The following is a 20,495-nucleotide window of genomic DNA, read 5'->3' as shown; positions in this document are numbered from 1 at the left end:
CCAGTGTATGTTTTTGTCAACTTTGTCAAAGATTATTGGTTGTAGAGGTATGTGGTTTTATTTCTGGGTTCTCTGTACTGTTCCATTGATCTGTGTGTCTGTTTTTACGCCAGCATCATGCTGTTTTGGTTACTATAGCCATAGTATAATTTGAAGTCAGGTAATGTGATACATCTAGATTTATTCTCTTTTGTTTAGGACTGCTTTGGCTATTCAGACTCTTTTTTGGTTTCATATGAATGTTAGCATTGCTTTTTCTAATTCTGTGAAGAATTATACTGGTAATTTGATAGGAATTTCATTGAATCTGTAGATTGTTTTGGGCAGTATGGTCATTTTGATGATACTGGTTCTTCCAATTCATGAGCATAGGATGCTTTTCCATTTGTTTGTGTCATCTCTAATTTCTTTCATCAGTGTTTTGCAGTTCTTTTTGTAGAGATCTTTTAACTACTTGGTGAAATCTATTCCTAGGTATTTTATTTTATTTTGGTAGCTATTGTAAATGGGATTGAGTTCTTGATTTGGTTCCCAGCTTGATCATTATTTGTAAAAAAATGCTACTAATTTTTGTACATTGATTATGTATTCTGAAACTTTACTGAAGTCATTTATCAAATCTAGGAGTCTCTTCAAGGAGTCCTTAGGGTTCTCTAGGCATAAGATCATATCATCAACAAACAGAAATAATTCGACTTACTTTTTTCTGATTGAATGACTTGTATTTCTTTCTCTTGCCTGCTTGCCCCAGCTAGGACTTTCAGTGCTATGTTTGAATAGTAGTGGTGAAAGTGGGCATCCTTGTATTGTCCCATTCTAAGGGGGAATGCTTTTAACTTTTCCACATTCACTATGATGTTGATATGGGTTTGACATATGTAACCTTCATTATTTTGAGATAAGTTCCTTCTAGGCCTAGTTTTTTTAGGGTTTTTATCATGAAGGGACGCTAGATTTTACGGAATGCTTTTTCTGCATCTATTGATGTGACCATAGGGTTTTTTAAAATTCTGTGTATGTGGTGAGTCACATATGAAAGAACTAAAAGATGTTATCTAAAGAAATAAAGTCTAAAAGTAGCATGTAAAATTAAACAAATGTAACCTATAAAATAAAAATGTACATTTTCCTAAACATTGTTAAAAAACAAAAAGACGGGGGTGGGGGGGAGGGATAGCTTCAGGAGATATACCTAATGCTAAATGACGAGTTAATGGGTGCAGCACACCAGCATGGCACACGTATACATATGTAACTAACCTGCACATTGTGCACATGTACCCTAAAACTTAAAGTATAATAATAAAAAAAGAAAAATAAATAAAAATTAAAAAATAAAAAACAAAAAGATACAGTGAAAAATGTAGAGAAATAAATGTTTCTCTTTCATGTATAAGTGTATATATATGTATGTATACATGTGTATGTGCATGTATGTGTGTATAACAGAAGACAAAATATGAAATACTTCTGGACTTCTTTATTATGCAAGATAATGAATACCCTTTATGTTTAAGCCATTTGTATAGAGTTTTTTGAAACTAGCAAAGACATCCCAAATGATTCACCTACCAGCTAAAGAATACCTAATCAGAAGCCCCTTGTAAAGAGTCCAATCCTTCCTTCCAGAGCTAAAAACAAACACATCTGTCATTATGATAGATGTAAAGGAGTTAAATTCTATCTCTAATATAGAAAAATAACTTCAAATTGGCTTATAATGGAATATCCAACCCTATGCTGTAGAAAAAAATCCCTTAAATAAAGCAGTTCAGAAAGGTTGAAAAATAAAAATATAGGCGAAGGTGTGTCTGGTAAATGCAAACATAGGCACTCTTTTTTAATAACAGGTGAGCATCATGTCAAGGAAGTCAAGAGAAGAGAGTGTTTCGAGGAAGAAATTTGCAATGATGTGGGTTGTTGCCAGGAAACCAACTAAAATAAGGACAAAGAAGAATTACTTGGATTTAGCCAACAATAAGATTAAGTAACCTTGAAAACAATGGTTTTCTTAGAGTGGTGAGTCAAAAGCTTGACTGTGACGATTTCAAATTCTTTTTTGGGGAACAACTGGGATCAGGCTTGCTTCAGAAAGTTCAGAGTAGTGGGCAGGTCCATTTAAAAAATAGTATGTATAGGGCCTAGTAAAAGGAAAGATGAGTGACATGCATATTCTGCTAGCTCAGATGGCTTTTTGAGACCTAATTCTACTTGTGACATCCTCTATAGACAAACATCTAAGTATGAGGACTCAGGAGTGAAAACAATTCTTTTCCAAGAGTTGTTACTAATCCCATGGCAGGGGCTGGGCATGGTGGTTCACACCTGTAATCCCAGCACTTTGGGAGGCCAAGGATGGAGGATCACTTGAGCCCAGGAGTTTGAGGCCAACCTGGACAACATGGTAAAACCCTGTCTCTACAAAAATACCAAAAAAACACGAAAATTAGCTGGGCATGGTTGTGCCCTCCTGAAGTCCCAGCTACTCAGGAATCTGAGGTGAGAGGATTACTTGAGCCTGGGAAGTTGAGGCTGCAGTGAGCCGTGATTGCACCACTGCACTCCAGCCAGAGCAGCAGAGCAAGACCCTGACTCTAATAATAATAAGACAAACAAAACAAAACAAAAAAACAAAAACATCATGGCTGGCACCAGCCACATATACCTTAAGAAAGACCACACTCACCAAGACAGTGCTCTGTCTTGAGTCCAAAAGGGAGAAAGGGAGCATCTAGTGTCACTTTCCATTTGTCTCAGCATCTAAATAGTAACTTCTTTTCCTAACATCTAATGTTTGAGTGCTCAATTTGATCAGCCTGCATCAGAGGTTTAGGGAGAAATGGAAAAAGCCACTTCTCCATCAAGAGTTCATCCACCCAACTCATATGGCACCCATAATAGCACCCCAATTAAAATTGGGTGTGGTTTTTTTTCTGGAGAGTAGGTCTCACTCTGTTGCCCAGGCTAGGGTACAGTGGTGCAATCTCAGCTCACTGCAACCTCCACCTCCCAGGCTCAAGCGATCTTCCTGTCTCAGCCTCCTGAGTAGCTGAGACTACAGATGTGCACCACCACACCTGGCTATTTTTTTTTTTTTTTCTGTACAGACAAGGTTTCTCCATATTGCCCAGGCTGGTCTTGAACTCCTGACCTCAAGTGATCTGCCCACCTCAGCCTCCCAAAGGGCTGGGATTACAGGCATGAGCCACTGTGCCCGGCCCCAATTAAAATTGTTTTATATATCAATATTAGATTTCTGAACAGCCATCCTGAGTAGGGTTGGGGAAGGTGGGTTGATGTGAGTCGTTAACTGAGGCTTAATTTAGGAGGCAGATTTGAAATGGACCACAAAAGACTGAGAAGGAATTTTGTCGAAGTGGGAGACAAGGCCGCCATAACTGCAGTGAGAAGTAATGAAGGAAGCAATGAAGCTGTGAGGAGGAAAACCCGATGTTCCATCTGAATAGAACAGAGACAGGTAGGGAGCGGGGGGTTTAGGGAGATGTGAAATCAGTATCTAGAGTATGGAATTAGATGCAAGATATGTGGGAAGTTGTCGGGAGGGATAAAGGGTTAGAGAGAAAAACCATCACCTCAGTCAACAAGCCTTGTGTTGAGCTTACACCATATGTTTACAGTCGCTAGCAGTTTTGGGGAAGTGCATGTAAACACACAACTAATAATTATGAGGTGTGTATAAAGCCTGACAGTATACAGAAAGGGGAGACTCAAAGAGCTGGAATTAATCACCGACTGTTTCTTAGAGGTGAGCCATTTCTGAAAAGAAGAACTTTCCACATCAACAAGGAGGGAAAGAGACTTTCATGCAGAGAGAACATGAGAGAAAGCACAGATATGAAATTAATAGTAACAGCAATGGTAACCAACACTCATTTCCTAGTTGCCATGTGCCAGGTGCCTTACATCTCATTTCCTCACAACAGCCTTATGCAATGGGTTATATTATTCCCATTAAACAAATAGGAAACTGAGGTTACAAAAGAGGTTAATGAATTTGACCCCGTTCTCAATCCCTGTGGGGTAGAACCTGGATTCAGTCCCAACATCTCCATGTTTAACCACACATACCACTGGCCAGATCCCCACAGAGAAAGAGGATTTTCCCAGAGGTCGGACTCCAGTGACTGGAAAACAGCTCCAGTCACAAGCCACTGTCCAGTAGTGAAACATGTTTTTTCTTATGGCCACCCTCTTCTTTGTGCTTGAAACGCTTACCCCACAGGGAAGTGTTTAGCAGAAAAGTACCAGTCAATTTTATCTCAACTCTAATAAGACATCTTTGTTTTTTGCCTTCAATCTAGAATGTTACATGATAGACATAGGATTGCTATGTTAATGTTTGGACCACAGCATAGGACAATCTGTATTTTTAAAGTAAAAATAGTAACAACAATAATAATAATAAATAAGCAAAAGGATTGACAGCTATAAAAACCTTTAGATGCTTATTTTTACTGTGGTAGATTTCTGATTGTCAAAGTAAAATGTCTCTTATTTTATAAGCATTTGACCTATTTGAAAGACATGAAGATTATCTAAGGATTTTTCCTTTGTTAAATTTGCAACCTTGCTTTGACATCCACTCAAATATGTAATAACTTTTTATCATAAAACCTGCAGCAGAAATGAATGCTAATATTTTCATGCAATCCTTTTGGGATTGTGGTGTCTGAATGGATATATCTTTTCTTTGATGTTTTTGGAGCTAGTTTCATGTAATCAGTACCTGTCAGTGGAGCACTGAATATTGGCAGAATAAAAAATTATTCCACATTCTCATTGCTGTTAAATACCTCGCTCACAGTTTTAGGTCATCCATTATTTGATTCAGAAGTGAAAATCCCAATATAGAGGGTATTTTTTTGCCAGTAGTAGTATCTAGTCCTTGGAAAGGTTATATCTTGAAAATTTTTTTTCTCTGTCTCTCTCTGTCACTCTCCTCTCTTTCACTCTCACGCACTTGCACTCATGTGCGTGAGCACACACACACACACACACACACGCTTTCACATGAAGTTTCTCAAGTCCATCCCATTGACTATTTGGACAGCTCTTCCCTGCCTCTCAGAAGGCCAATGGATGAACCATAGTTCTATAGAATTATCTTGACCTCCGATAGCTTCCCCCAGGCTCTCAGAACTGGATCCGACCAGGCCATTAGCACAAACAACTTCCATCTCAGCCTGCCCTGACCTGGCAACCAGATGGTCCCAAGTAAGATATTTTTCCTTAAAGTGAGCTTAGTCCAGATTCAGTGGAGCACATTGCCTTCTTTTAAAACATCTCACTCATCCCCATAGGTGAGACTGTGGTGCTGGGAAAATTTATATGTGTACCTGAGAACTAGTGTTTAACAAGGGCCCATAGCAGGTGGAGTCAAGTGTGCTACTGTGCTTTTAGAATGTTTACTTTCTCGTTACTTTATAGATAAACTATAAAACAGAATAATCATCATGTAACTTGAAATGATCAAATTAAACAAAGATCTTTAACAAGCATGTGTCACCAAGTTCATATGACAGTACTTTAATGCTAGCAAATTTCAACAACAAACAACTCTCTTCACCAAATAAAATCTTGTAGATCAGTTGAGCAAAGTGCCAAGCCATTTACAAATTTTTTTCTTCTTAATTTAACTGTCTCTGCAAAGGAGCATACATTTTTCAGAAATTTTCTTCTTTAACCCTATTAAAGATCCCTCCTCGTGGAATTCTTAAAAGGGATATAAGGTAAATCAGAATTATTTTAATTAAAGGATATTAAAATAGCAACAATGTAAATAATCACTGTATGAATTGCTGTCAAGGATATTGTCTATAGTCAGCTTTCCCAGGCAGCTTTGCCCAAGACAAATAGGAGGAACAAATACAAATCACATATGTGATCTTAAATTTTTTAGTAGCCACATTAAAAAGTAAAAAGAAACAGGTGAAATTAATTTTAATAATACATTTAATTTAACCTAGTCTATTAAAATTTTTATTTCCATGTGTAATCAATATAAAGTAATTATTAAGGATTTATTTTACATTTTTTATACTTAGTCTTCAAAATCAGGTGCATATTTTACAATTACTGCACATCTCAATTCAGACAAGCCACATTGCAAGTGCTCAGTAGCCACATGTGGCTAGTGGCTACTGGGGTTGTAGGGAAGTTCAATGGAACATGCATACTGTGCTGCTGTCTTAGGTGATAGGAATAAATAAAAAAGATGAATAAAACATGACTCCTGCCCTCAGTGAGCAAAGTGCAGGGATTCTTTCAGGCTGGGACAGATTCTTTCCTTGCGTGTACAGTGCTGCCTCTATGGACTTTTCTGCCAATTAGAGACCCTCTGTGTTCCCAAGTCACTGGACTTCCATATGTCAGAAAATGGGCATAATGTGCTGATTTTATTAAAACAAGACGCTCTACCACTATCAACTGAAAAACTGTTTTACTAAATACACCAACCTATTATGTCTATGAAGTAAATGATATTCCCCATCCAACCCACCTCCCTCCGCCCCACCTGCTACCACTTGGATGTGGCACCTTTGAGCAGTATGCAACCTGCACAGCCATACCAGAAGACCTGCTTATTCCCTTTGCCTAGTACTGGCCATGGCACCTTTTCCTTTCCCCAGTTCTTTCCCTGCCTGTACTCCAACCAACGTCAGAACAGGACCGTCTAATTAAAAGCCCACTAACCATCTCACACTGACTGCAGCACAAACTGTGAAGCAGGGTACATTTTTTTGGTGTCCTAGCCTTTTTAGCCACCCCCAACATGCTATCATCCTCTTTCAGGGAGGGCCAATGGATGAGCTTTTCTTCTAAAGAACTGTCTTGGGCCGGGCATGGTGGCTCACGCCTGTCATCCCAGCACTTTGGGAGGCCGAGGTGGGCAGATCACGAGGTCACAAGATCGAGATCATCCTGGCTAACACGGTGAAACCCCATCTCTACTAAAAATACAAAAAATTAGCTGGGCGTGGTGGTGGGCACCTGTAGTTCCAGCTACTCAGGAGGCTGAGGCAGGAGAATCACTTGAACCCGGGAGGTGGAGCTGGCAGTGAGCCCAGATTGCACCACTGCACTCTAGCCTGACAGAGCGAGACTCCGTCTCAAAAAAAAAAAAAAAAAAAAAAATTGTCTTGACCTCCCATAGCCTCTTCCAGACTCTGTAAGATGGGCAAGTGTAGGAAATGTCCTCTTAACACAACCTGCTTTCAGAGAAGAGTCAGATGGCAGTCCTTAATTCTGTGTCATGCATTGAATACAATACTTCATCTTAAAGGTTTTCACATTATAAGCACCATTTGTACTATAGAGATGAAAGTCTACATTCTCAGTTAAATTAAATGTCAGGTAAGTAAGAGGTGGGGCATCTCCCTGGAGCCGCTGAAATGCTGCTAATCACGTGGAAACCTACCTTGTCTCTGATTGTGGCCCTGCCAGAGAGGCCCATTGGCTGCACTTTCTTCCTTTGCATTCCTCTATACCTTTGCCACATTATGTCGGGATCCCTGTTTATATTGATTCTTAAAGTGTTTCTTCCCTGTGCCTGCTCACTTCGTGGGTATAATTTTTGAGTTTACCTCATATTCAAAGTATTTACATTGTTTGTACTAGTTTCCAGAAAAGCAGTGATATGGTCCAAGATTGAATATTAACATCATAAATTATACTTACCATCTAGCAAACTTTATTATGGTTGAATTAGCTAGCAGTAGCCTTGTTTTTAAGTAGATGAGTCTTCTTAATTCTGAAGCTGAGGAAATAGCATGACATTTCAAGTTTTTAATTTAAAACTTTGCTACCTTTTTTTAAAGGATAAGAATAAGTGGAACCGACTTATCCACTAGGCATAGTAGCTATTATGCCCAGGACCCACAGGACTTCTAGGGGCCAATGGAAATGTTTACATTTCTTTTAAATTCAGAAGGGAAAAAAAATAAATGTACCCCAACCTGGAGTACATTTGCCTTTATACCAATGCAATGGTAAATATGACTTTTTTTTCTTTGCAGAGGAATGGGCTCACAAAGACAAAAGTGTCTAGAGCCCATGAAAGTAATGATGCAGCCCTACTCTGTATGGTATCAAAACTCCTGTGAACAGTCTCAGGAGCAGGGTACATTTTCTTGTGTTCTTCCTAAGCAGAGTAAATTTTCTTCAAAATTTCTCTCCAACTATGTGTGAAAACTTCTCTAGCGAAATGATGAACTGGAGGTTTCCTAAGAATCTAATAGGTCTTAGAAGGCATAAACTTGAGTCTGAGCTCCCTAACTTCTTTTCAAATCCTCAAAGAACATTCCCTTCCAGCTAATACAGTTCAAGATCAAAGGAGATTTTGAACATGCTAATTAAAATGTTAGATATTGCTTGAACAGAAGAAAATTAACTTTTATGCATGCATTTTGAGAGTGATTCATGAATGAGTAGGATAACATGTCAGACTGTATCTCAGACCCCAGGTGCTTATCAAAAGCTAAGTATTTACTTATACCAAACCAAAATCACTAAAATATAACTTTGTTATAAAAATGAAGTCAAAAGAAAATCAGCAGGTCAGGTAAATATTGGCATTCTGGCCTCCGTTCGCCTAAGGTTGCTTTTGATGCTGTGGAATGTATGAGTTGCTGACAAAAATATCTGTGGCAAGGGGCCAGCAAGCGTGTGAGGCAAGAATGTCAGCAAAGGATGTCAATTTCTTAAAGGCAAAACTGGAATTTGAGCAGTAGGCCCTGGTTCCTAGTCAGCAGGCCTTACCTTAGCAAGGCTTAGGCAGTCCCTATGCAGGGCTGGATGGGGATGGTGCAAAAGCAGGTGTCAGAAGGTGAACTGAAGTAGGAGACAGGGTTTTGAAGATGCCTAGAGGTCCAGGTGGGTGCACTGGCAAACATGAAGTAGCTGGGGAGCACTGTAAAAAAGCCACAGGTGGTGCTCCACGAAAGTAGATAGATGTGGCTAGCTGGCAGCAGCCACACCTGGAGTAGCTTGACCAAAAGCCATAGATGGTGGTTTGAGAGATGAGCTGTGGTGCAACTATGGCTACACAACTAGGGCCTACAGCAGTGCTGCTCCTTCACACCATCAGTCACCATCCATGCTTCATCTCCTAGGACACTAATGCCACCTGGAGGTACCCCAAAGCTGCACATAATTGGTGCCAACCAGATTATGGCTGGATTTCATGTAGGCTGAAAATGCGCAGACATAAAAAGGTTGAGACTTGTGCAAAAATCACATAGTTTCCTAAGGCTATAGATTCTGAACTGGATGTTCAGAAATGGATGTTATATCATCATTGTCATTTGAAGAGATAATTAAAGATTATGCAACCCAAACATGTTGAAGAAAGATATAGGTTTGTTAGGCAGTTAATCAAAATACTATATTATTTTCCTGGATTTTATCTTTGGGATATTTTTAACTTTTTTAAATTTGTAATGTGCTGTCATATCTTTTTTGCCCTTATATTTGTGTTTGTAAATTTGTGTTTTTCCTAAAGACCTTCCCCTAGTTGTATAAGCTGAAAGATCCACAAACCCTGCACCTGCTCCTGACTGTCTGCATACCCACCCTCAAACTGTGAGATTCAATTCCTGCATCATTCCAGCAGACAGAAATTTCTCTTTGGTCACTTAGCAAAAGAATTCAAATGAAGGATGCTATGAATGTTTGTGATTGAAAAGTGACATGCCTTTCTGTCAGTCAAGAATTATCATAAAGTTCAGTTGTTTAAGCTATACTGATTTAAGTGTTTAGCCACTACTTATCCTAAGGAGATGGGTAAGAGGCAGAAACGAAGTAGTGAGTATGTTTAAAATACATTCCCGACTTTACTCAGGAGCCAAGATGGCTGAATAGGAACAGCTCCGGTCTACAGCTCCCAGCGTGAGCGATGCAGAAGATGGGTGATTTCTGCATTTCCATCTGAGGCACCGGGTTCATCTCACTAGGGAGTGCCAGACAGTGGGTGCAGGACAGTGGGTGCAGCGCACCATGCACGAGCTGAAGCAGGGCGAGGCATTGCCTCACTTGGGAAGCACAAGGGGTCAGGGAGTTCCCTTTCCTAGTCAAAGAAAGGGGTGACAGATGACACCTGGAAAATTGGGTCACCCCCACCCTAATACTGCAGTTTTCCAACAGGCTTAAAAAACGGGACAACAGGAGATTATATCCTGCACCTGGCTCAGAGGGTCCTATGCCCACGGAGTCTCGCTGATTCCTAGCACAGCAGTCTGAGATCAAACTGCAAGGCGGCAGCGAGACTGGGGGAAGGGCACCTGCCATTACCCAGGCTTGATTAGGTAAACAAAGCAGCCTGGAAGCTTGAACTGGGTGGAGCCCACCACAGCTCAAGGAGACCTGCCTTCCTCTGTAGGCTCCACCTCTGGGGGAAGGGCACAGACAAACAAAAAGACAGCAGTAACCTCTGCAGACTTAAATGTCCCTGTCTGACAGCTTTGAAGAGAGTAGTGGTTCTCCCAGCATGCAGCTGGAGATCTGAGAATGGGCAGAATGCCTCCTCAAGTGGGTCCCTGACAGCCGAGCAGCCTAACTGGGAGGCACCCCCCAGTAGGGGCAGACTGACACCTCACATGGTGAGGTACTCCTCTGAGACAAAACTTCCAGAGGAATGATCAGGCAGTAGCATTTGCAGTTCACCAAGATCTGCTGTTGTACAGCCACCACTGTTCTGCACCCACTGCTGCTGATACCCAGGCAAACAGCATCTGGAATGGACCTCTAGCAAACTCCAACAGACTTGCAGCTGACAGTCCTGTCTGTTAGAAGGAAAACTAACAAACAGAAAGGAAATCCACACCAAAAACCCTTCTGTACGTCACCATCATCAAAGACCAAAAGTAGATAAAACCACAAAGATGGGGAAAAAACAGAGCAGAAAAACTGGAAACTCTAAAAAGCAGAGCGCCTCTCCTCCACCAAAGGAACGCAGCTCCTTACCAGCAACGGAACAAAGCTGGACGGAGAATGACTTTGACGAGTTGAGAGAAGAAGGCTGCAGCCAATCAAACTACTCCAAGCTACAGGAGGAAATTCAAACCAATGGCAAAGAAGTTAAAAACTGTGAGAAAAAAATTAGACGAATGGATAACTAGAATAACCAATGCAGAGAAGTCCTTAAAGGAGCTGATGGAGCTGAAAGCCAAGGCTTGAGAACTACGTGAACAATGCAGAAGCCTCAGGAGCCAATGCAATCAACTGGAAGAAAGTGTATCAGTGTTGGAAGATGAAATGAATGAAATGAAGTGAGAAGGGAAGTTTGGAGAAAAAAGAATAAAAAGAAACAAACAAAACTTCCAAGAAATATGGGACTATGTGAAAAGACCAAATCTGCGTCTGATTGGTGTACCTGAAAGTGATGGGGAGAATGGAACCAAGCTGGAAAACACTCTGCAGGATATTATCCAGGAAAACTTCCCCAATCTAGCAAGGCAGGCCAACATTCAGATTCAGGAAATACAGAGAACGCCACAAAGATACTCCTCGAGAAGAGCAACTCCAAGACACATAATTGTCAGATTCACCAAAGTTGAAATGAAGGAAAAAATGTTAAGGGCATCCAGAGAGAAAGGTTGGGTTACCCACAAAGGGAAGCCCATCAGACTAACAGTGGATCTCTCAACAGAAACTCTACAAGCCAGAAGAGAGTGGGGGCCAATATTTAACATTCTTAAAGAAAGAATTTTCAACCCAGAATTTCATATCCAGCCGAACTAAGCTTCATAAGTGAAGGAGAAATAAAATACTTTACAGACAAGCAAATGCTGAGAGATTTTGTCACCACCAGGCCTGCCCTACAAGAGCTCCTGAAGGAAGCACTAAACATGGAAAGGAACAACCAGTACCAGCCACTGCAAAAACATGCCAAAATGTAAAGACCATCAAGGCTAGGAAGAAACTGCATCAACTAATGAGCAAAATAACCAGCTAACATCATAATGACAGGACCAGATTCACACATAACAATATTAACTTTAAATGTAAATGGGCTAAATCCTCCAATTAAAAGACACAGACTGGCAAATTGGATAAAGAGTCAAGACCCATCAGTGTGCTGTATTCAGGAAACCCATCTCATGTGCAGAGACACACATAGGCTCAAAATAAAGGGATGGAGGAAGATCTACCAAGCAAATGGAAAACAAAAAAAGGCAGAGGTTGCAATCCTAGTTTCTGATAAAACAGACTTTAAACCAACAAAGATCAAAAGAGACAAAGAAGGCCATTACATAATGGTAAAGGGATCAATTCAACAAGAAGAGCTAACTATCCTAAATATATATGCACCCAATACAGGAGCACCCAGATTCATAAAGCAAGTTCTGAGTGACCTACAAAAAGACTTAGACTCCCACACAATAATAATGGGAGACATTAACACCCCACTGTCAACATTAGACAGATCAACGAGACAGAAAGTTAACAAGGATACCCAGGAATTGAACTCAGCTCTGCACCAAGCAGAGCTAATAGAGGACCTAATAGACATCTACAGAACTCTCCACCCCAAATCAATAGAATATACATTTTTTTTCAGCACCACACCACACCTATTCCAAAATGGACCACATAGTTGGAAGTAAAGCTCTCCTCAGCAAATGTAAAAGAACAGAAATTATAACAAACTGTCTCACAGACCACAGTGCAATCAAACTAGAGCTCAGGATTAAGAAACTGACTCAAAACCACTCAACTACATGGAAACTGAACAACCTGCTCCTGAATGACTACTGGGTACATAACAAAATGAAGGCAGAAATAAAGATGATCTTTGAAACCAATGAGAACAAAGACACAACATACCAGAATCTCTGGGACACATTCAAAGCAGTATGTAGAGGGAAATTTATAGCACTAAATGCCCAGAAAAGAAAGCAGGAAAGATCCAAAATTGACACCCTAACATCACAATTAAAAGAACTAGAAAAGCAAGAGCAAACACATTCAAAAGCTAGCAGAAGGCAAGAAATAACTAAAATCAGAGCAGAACTGAAGGAAATAGAGACACAAAAAACCCTTCAAAAAATTAATGAATCCAGGAGCTGGTTTTTTGAAAGGATCAACAAAATTGATAGACCGCTAGCAAGACTAATAAAGAAGAAAAGAGAGAAGAATCAAATAGACGCAATAAAAAATGATAAAGGGGATATCATCACTGATCCCACAGAACTACAAACTACCATCAGAGAATACTACCAACACCTCTATGCAAATAAACTAGAAAATCTAGAAGAAATGGATAAATTCCTCGACACATACACCCTCCCAAGACTAAACCAGGAAGAAGTTGAATCTCAGAATAGACCAATAACAGGCTCTGAAATTGTGGCAATAATCAATAGCTTACCAACCAAAAAGAGTCCAGAACCAGATGGATTCACAGCCGAATTCTACCAGAGGTACAAGGAGGAGCTGGTACCATTCCTTCTGAAACTATTCCAATCAATAGAAAAAGAGGGAATCCTTCCTAATTCATTTTATGAGGCCAGCATCATCCTGATACCAAAGCCTGGCAGAGATACAACAAAAAAAGAGAATTTTAGACCAATATCCTTGATGAACATTGATGCAAAAATCCTCAATAAAATATTGGCAAACCGAATCCAGCAGCGCATCAAAAAGCTTATCCACCATGATCAAGTGGGCTTCATCCCTGGGATGCAAGGCTGGTTCAACATACATAAATCAATAAATGTAATCCAGCATATAAACAGAACCAAAGACAAAAACCACATGATTATCTCAATAGATGCAGAAAAGGCCTTTGACAAAATTCAACAACACTTCATGCTAAAAACTCTCAATAAATTAGGTATTGATGGGACGTATCTCAAAATCATAAGAACTATCTATGACAAACCCACAGCAAATATCATGTTGAATGGGCAAAAACTGGAAGCATTCCCTTTGAAAACTGGCACAAGACAGGGATGCCCTCTCTCACCACTTCTATTCAACATAGTGTTGGAAGTTCTGGCCAGGGCAATGAGGCAGGAGAAGGAAATAAAGTGTATTCAATTAGGAAAAGAGGAAGTCAAATTGTCCCTGTTTGCAGATGTCATGATTGTCTATCTAGAAAACCCCAATGTCTCAGCCCAAAATCTCCTTAAGCTGATAAGCAACTTCAGCAAAATCTCAGGATACAAAATCAATGTACAAAAATCACAAGCATTCTTATACACCAATAAGAGACAAACAGAGAGCCAAATCATGAGTGAACTCCCATTCACAATTGCTTCAAAGAGAATAAAATACCTAGGAATCCAACTTACAAGGGATGTGAAGGACCTCTTCAAGGAGAACTACAAACCACTGCTCAATGAAATAAAAGAGGATGCAAAGAAATGGAAGAACATTCCATGCTCATGGGTAGGAAGAATCAATATTATGAAAATGGCCATACTGCCCAAGATAATTTACAGATTCAATGCCATCCCCATCAAGCTACCAATGACTTTCTTCACAGAATTGGAAAAAACTACTTTAAATTTCATATGGAACCAAAAAAGAGCCCGCATCACCAAGTCAATCCTAAGCCAAAAGAACAAAGCCAGAGGCATCATGCTACCTGACTTCAAACTATATTACAAGGCTACAGTAACCAAAACAGCATGGTACTGGTACCAAACAGAGATATAGATCAATGGAACAGAACAGAGCCCTCAGAAATAATGCCGCATATCTACAACCATCTGATTTTTGACAAACCTGAGAAAAACAAGCAATGGGGAAAGGAATCCCTATTTAATAAATGGTGCTGGGAAAACTGGCTAGCCATATGTAGAAAGCTGAAACTGGATCCTTTCCTTACACTTTATACAAAAATTAATTCAAGATGGATCAAAGACTTACATGTTAGACCTAAAACCATAAAAACCCTAGAAGAAAACCTAGGCAATACCATTCAGGACATAGGCATGGGCAAGGACTTCATGTCTAAAACACCAAAAACAAAGGCAACAAAAGCCAAAATTGACAAATGGGATCTAATTAAACTAAAGAGCTTCTGCACAGCAAAAGAAACTACCATCAGAGTGAACAGGCAACCTACAAAATGGAAGAAAATTTTCGCACCCTACTCATATGACAAAGGGCTAATATCCAGAATCTACAATGAACTCAAAACAAATTTACAAGAAAAAAACAAACAACCCCATCAAAAAGTGGGCAAAGGATATGAACAGACACTTCTCAAAAGAAGATATTTATGCAGCCAAAAAACACATGAAAAAATGCTCACCATCACTGGCCATCAGAGAAATGCAAATCAAAACCACAGTGAGATACCATCTCACACCAGTTTGAATGGCGATCATTAAAAAGTCAGGAAACAACAGGTGCTGGAGAGGATGTGGAGAAATAGGAACACTTTTACACTGTTGGTGGGACTGTAAACTAGTTCAACCATTGTGGAAGTCAGTGTGGCGATTCCTCAGGGATCTAGAACTAGAAATACTATTTGACCCAGCCATCCCATTACTGGGTATATACCCAAAGGATTATAAATCATGCTGCTATAAAGACACATGCACACGTATGTTTATTGCGGCACTATTCACAGTAGCAAAGACTTGGAACCAACCCAAATGTCCAACAATGATAGACTGGATTAAGAAAATGTGGCACATACACACCATGGAATACTATGCAGCCATAAAAAATGAAGAGTTCATGTCCTTTGTAGGGACATGGATGAAACTGGAAACCATCATTCTCAGCAAACTATCACAAGGACAAAAAACCAAACACCGCATGTTCTCACTCATAGGTGGGAATTGAACAATGAGAACACATGGACACAGGAAGGGGAACATCACACTCTGGGGACTATTGTGGGGTGGGGGGAGGGGGGAGGGATAGGAGATATACCTAATGCTAAATGACGAGTTAATGGGTGCAGCACACCAACATGGCACATGTATACATATGTAACAAACCTGCACGTTGTGCATATGTACCCTAAAACTTAAAGTATAATAATATTAAAATTAAAAAAAAGAAAAAAAAGAAAAAATGCTTTACTCAAAAATATGCCTAAATACAACAGGCTTCCTTCTCTTGAGTTTTCTTTTCTTTTTCTTTCTTTCTTTTTTTTTTTTTTTTTTTTTTTGAGATGGAGTCTTGCTCTTCTCACCCAGGCTGGAGTGCAATGGCATGATCTTGGCTCACTGCAACCTCCACCTCCTGAGTTCAAGCAATTCTGCTGCCTCAGCCTCCTGACTAGCTGGGATTACAGGCACCTGCCACCATGTCCGACTAATTTTTGTATTTTTAGTAGAGAGAGGGTTTCACCATGTTGGCCAGGCTGGTCTTGAAGTCCTAACATCATGATCCTCCCGCCTCAGCCTCCCAAAGTGCTGGGATTACAGGCATGAGCCACCACGCCTGGCCCTTGAGTTTTCTAAATTACGTTAGATGGCTGAAAAATTACATTATCTGATGTGATTCTAAATGTATTTAGAGGAAACATTTAAGACAATTATAAAAAGGAGACAGTAAAGAGATATAAGGGTAAATTACATTTATTGTCTTAGATTATTGATTTGAGACTTTTCATCATTTATAATAAATGCACTTAAGTTTAACCTATGCTATAAATTTCCCTTATAGCCCTGCTTTAGCTGTGTCATAAAATTTTATATGCTATATTTTTATTTTGATTCAGTCCAATATATTTTTAAATTTCCCTTCAGATTTATCTGGCCCATAGATTATGAGGAAGTGTGTTGTTTAGTTTACAAATGTTTGGAGAACATTTTGCTGTTATTGATTTCTAGTTTGATTTTGTTATGGTAAAAAAAAACACTATATAATTTCAATTCTTTGAAATTTATTGAGCTTTGTTTTATAACAAGGATATGGTCTATCTTGACATTTGTTCCATAAACACTTGAAAGGAATGTTAAGTCTGCTGTTGTTGGGTAGAGTATTTTATAAATGTTGATTAAATCCTTTTGGTTGATAGTAAAAAAAAAAAATCCCAGCCAATATGACTGTAATTTTACATCATGATCACCAACTCATGGTGTATTCCTCATTAGGAAAAACTCCATTAGTCTTTTCTGTCTAGCTTCTCCATGTCACTTAGAGATATGTGGGCAACTGAGAAGTGAGAGGTAGAATGACCCCTAGCTTGCTGTCTAGCTATGAGAGGAGACCAAGCCTAGTTTCCCCATATCTAAATCCAGTCATTCTAGCTGTTGTCTAAACAATATCAATATATAGAGATGGGATCATGGGAGTGATCCACTTTCCTCTGGTTCTCTTCACTGTCTGAAGTGTTTTGAACTAAAAGCTGGTGCTGTGTTTCAAAACCCATTCCCTGTAGATTAAGGACTAACAACTGAGAGCCTTAACCTCAGCCCTGTCTTGGTTCACAACTCATTCCTACAGTCCTTACCACCACCTCCTCTCCATCCCAGGGTTCCATACCCCCAGTAAACTAAATCTAGTGCATAATGATGATCATGATGATTATAGTAATAACTGATATTAATTGAATACTTACTAGAATACATTATTCTCAATACTTTTTTTCGATTATCACATTAATCATCACAACCTCAGTATGAGATAGGTACTATTATTATTACTGTTTTACCAATGGGGAACCTGAGACTAAGAGAGATTACTAAACCAAATTCTTTGCTATAGACACTATAATGTGTGTTAAGTGAGTGAATGACATAAGATAGAGTATGCCTGGAGATCACTGAAATAGAGATTTCACAAATAGAGGTTGAATAGAATGTAAGGAGATGGGTGGATCAGGTGAAAAATGAGATCCTCCAGTTAGTTGGGACATAACTTGGAGATAAAATGTATAAAACTTGGATCCATAGGTGTGTATGGAGGGGGGATTGTTGACAGGTAAATATAATTGTTCTATTTTGCACATTGTGGCTATTGAACTGTCTTCAGTGGTTTTCCGTTAGCAGTAGGTTTTTTCCCCAGATGATTTTTTTCCCTGATATTTAACTTGAAAATAGTAACAAAACAAGCAGCCAAAAGCTGGCTTACCAGTTCACTTAATCTCATCATCATGACTGTTTACTGAAACAAGTTGAAGATAATTATTTTAGGGTTTATGTTAAAAAATAATCAAAACTATGAAATTATCACTACAATGTAAGTAAGCTCATCATCTGTTAGGTCTTTTGATTTAATCTCTGCATCATGTTCCTCTTTGCCATATATTTTTTATTATCACTTTTCAGACTTCTTAACACTGTCTTTTTGCTTTAAAAAGCCTAATGTTCTTTAAATGCATTTCTCCTTTTGCTTGTCCTAGTCATCATGAATAAATTGTGTATGTATGAAGATGTCAGTGTACATAGATGAATGATGTGAATCAGAATACATTAAACTGACACTGTCAGTCTTCTTTCAACACCAACCTCACAAGCATAAATTTGTTTTTTTTTTAAGAAAAACAATCTTGCTACCAAAAGACTTAACTGTTTAAGACCTGTTTTCTGGGGTCATATTTCAAGTAAGTGTCAAAACTTGCAATTTAAGGAATGAGAAAAAAGTTTATACTTTGAAAAGTATCAAAAAAAAGTACTTTTTTCTTTAATATTCAGGATGGATGGGTTCAACCCAAAGGTACCACATGAGCACAGATGGAGAGATAGTGCAAGGGGGCTTTTGCAAAGGAGTTTTTATGCAGTTAATCTTATTTAGCATTGGCTTTCATTATAAAATTAGGGGGAGTTTTCCTGGATGAAAATGGCCCCTAGATATAATGAAATCATACTGAAGAATTGAGAGATTCTTTATACAAAAGATCCTTTAAAATAACCCTTTGATTAAATATTAACAATAATTAAAATTATGAACATAATTTAAATACTACTGCTTAAACTTTTTCAACAGCTAATATTTAACAACCATCAGTGAATTAATATTTTGTTTCCGTATATTTAACTAATGAAACAGTCTATTAAAAACACAAAGATAAGAATATGGTACTTGCTGAACCGGTGACGTACCAAATATTGTTGGGCATTCACTCTTCAAATTTAGCAGCCATACACCTGGAGGGAAGGCAGGCTGCTACCTGCCACAGTTCACAAAACAAGAAGAAAGACAAGTAGATTATTTTTCTTGACATGGATTTATTATTTGATTTGGTGAGTTTCCCAATTTGAAATTATATTAAGTCAATAAAGCAACAACTTTCTTACAAATATGACAAGGATTCACAAAATTATATTTATGATGAATTTCCATTGATACACCAATTTGCCTTTACTTCAAATTCCAACATTTACAGGAGATAGTAAACATGAAGTTTTAATTGACACTGAAGAAAAACAGTGACAGCTAAGATAAAAGAGCTCTTACTTTTTCAGGTATTTAAGGATAAAAAGGTTACAGTTTACTTTCAAAGTCCTTTCCACACACAGTATTATTTAATATATTTCTTTCTTTTCTACTCTTTGAAGCTCCCATCTTCCTCAAAGGACTTGAGAGCTGGAAAATAAATAAAGCAAGTTGTATAGAGAGGTGGAAGAGTGGGGCTACAAAGCTTTGGGCTGAGATTTCATTAGCCTGGGAGTTGTCAGTAACAAGTAAGCTTTCTGACTGCAATTCTTTTTGATTAAGCATTAAAAGAAATTAATACGTAGCCAAATTGATTATACTCCCAAATCTTATGACGTGAAGCCATTAGTCTTGGAAACACATGTGGCGAGCTATCTTCCTGTAGATTATATTTGGAGAAGAGATATTGAAATTCATAAATGATTTGTGAGATCATAAAAATTGCTATACATAATTCATTGGAAAAAGTTTGCTTATGGCTTAAACTGAAATCATCATTTTAAAAAATGCATATGCCTCCCAAACCTATTCATTTGCATATATGATCCATATTTTCTTTTTTAAACTTATAGAAGTGCTTAAAAAACAAGTGTCATAAAAGTTAACTTTCTGTGGTTATTTTACATTTTGTAATTACAAAACACTAGATTTTCGTGTATCCTAAATCTCTCTTAAACACTAGTATTTCATTGTCTAAACAATGAAATGAAAATTAAAATAAATTAATCATTTTGACTTTTTAAGAGCCACATCAGTGATTTTTAAAACAACATGAGGTAACTAACTGAATATGTTTCTCCATACGAATTTCCTCAATGGGTTCAGCCAGTCAGTCATATTTATCTGTGTTGCCTGAAAATAGCTCTTTTGCTACATTTTTGTAAACACTTTGGCATTAAATTTTCGTATAACAGAACCACAATCAAAGTTAACATCATATTAGCTGATTTTTCAAATTTGAAATAATCAAATTGGAAAGTAAAAGAGAGCAGTGGCAGAAAATTAAGACTAAGATAAGCATTAATAAAGAAGAGAACAGAGAGTTAGATTATTGCCTTGAAACCATATGGTCAGATGTTAGACTGGTTTTTTAACAATACTTTTACTGTTATTATAACCTGCAGAACCAT

The 20,495-nt window shown here is 38.4% G+C and overlaps 1 protein-coding gene across 5 annotated transcripts in view; it reads left to right on the top strand.

The window, feature by feature from the left end:
* MCHR2 (melanin concentrating hormone receptor 2) overlaps positions 1–20,495 on the top strand; it is a 75,888-nt gene that overhangs the window by 8,724 nt on the left and 46,669 nt on the right. The window contains exons 2-3 of one of the 5 annotated variants that reach the window (XM_054686169.2): positions 1,851–2,019; positions 3,327–3,478. The exons of 3 other annotated variants lie outside the window; for them this stretch is intronic. The gene's annotated coding sequence lies outside the window, so the exon portion shown is untranslated. The remainder of the gene's footprint in view (positions 1–1,850; positions 2,020–3,326; positions 3,479–20,495) is intronic. One more of the 5 variants, XM_016956048.4, reaches the window with a different exon arrangement.

Source organism: Pan troglodytes, chromosome 5, assembly GCF_028858775.2.
Source record: "Pan troglodytes isolate AG18354 chromosome 5, NHGRI_mPanTro3-v2.0_pri, whole genome shotgun sequence".
Classification (NCBI taxonomy): domain Eukaryota; kingdom Metazoa; phylum Chordata; class Mammalia; order Primates; family Hominidae; genus Pan; species Pan troglodytes.
The sequence above is the reverse complement of the archived record's forward strand: the minus strand, read 5'-3'. Positions and strand labels throughout refer to the sequence as shown.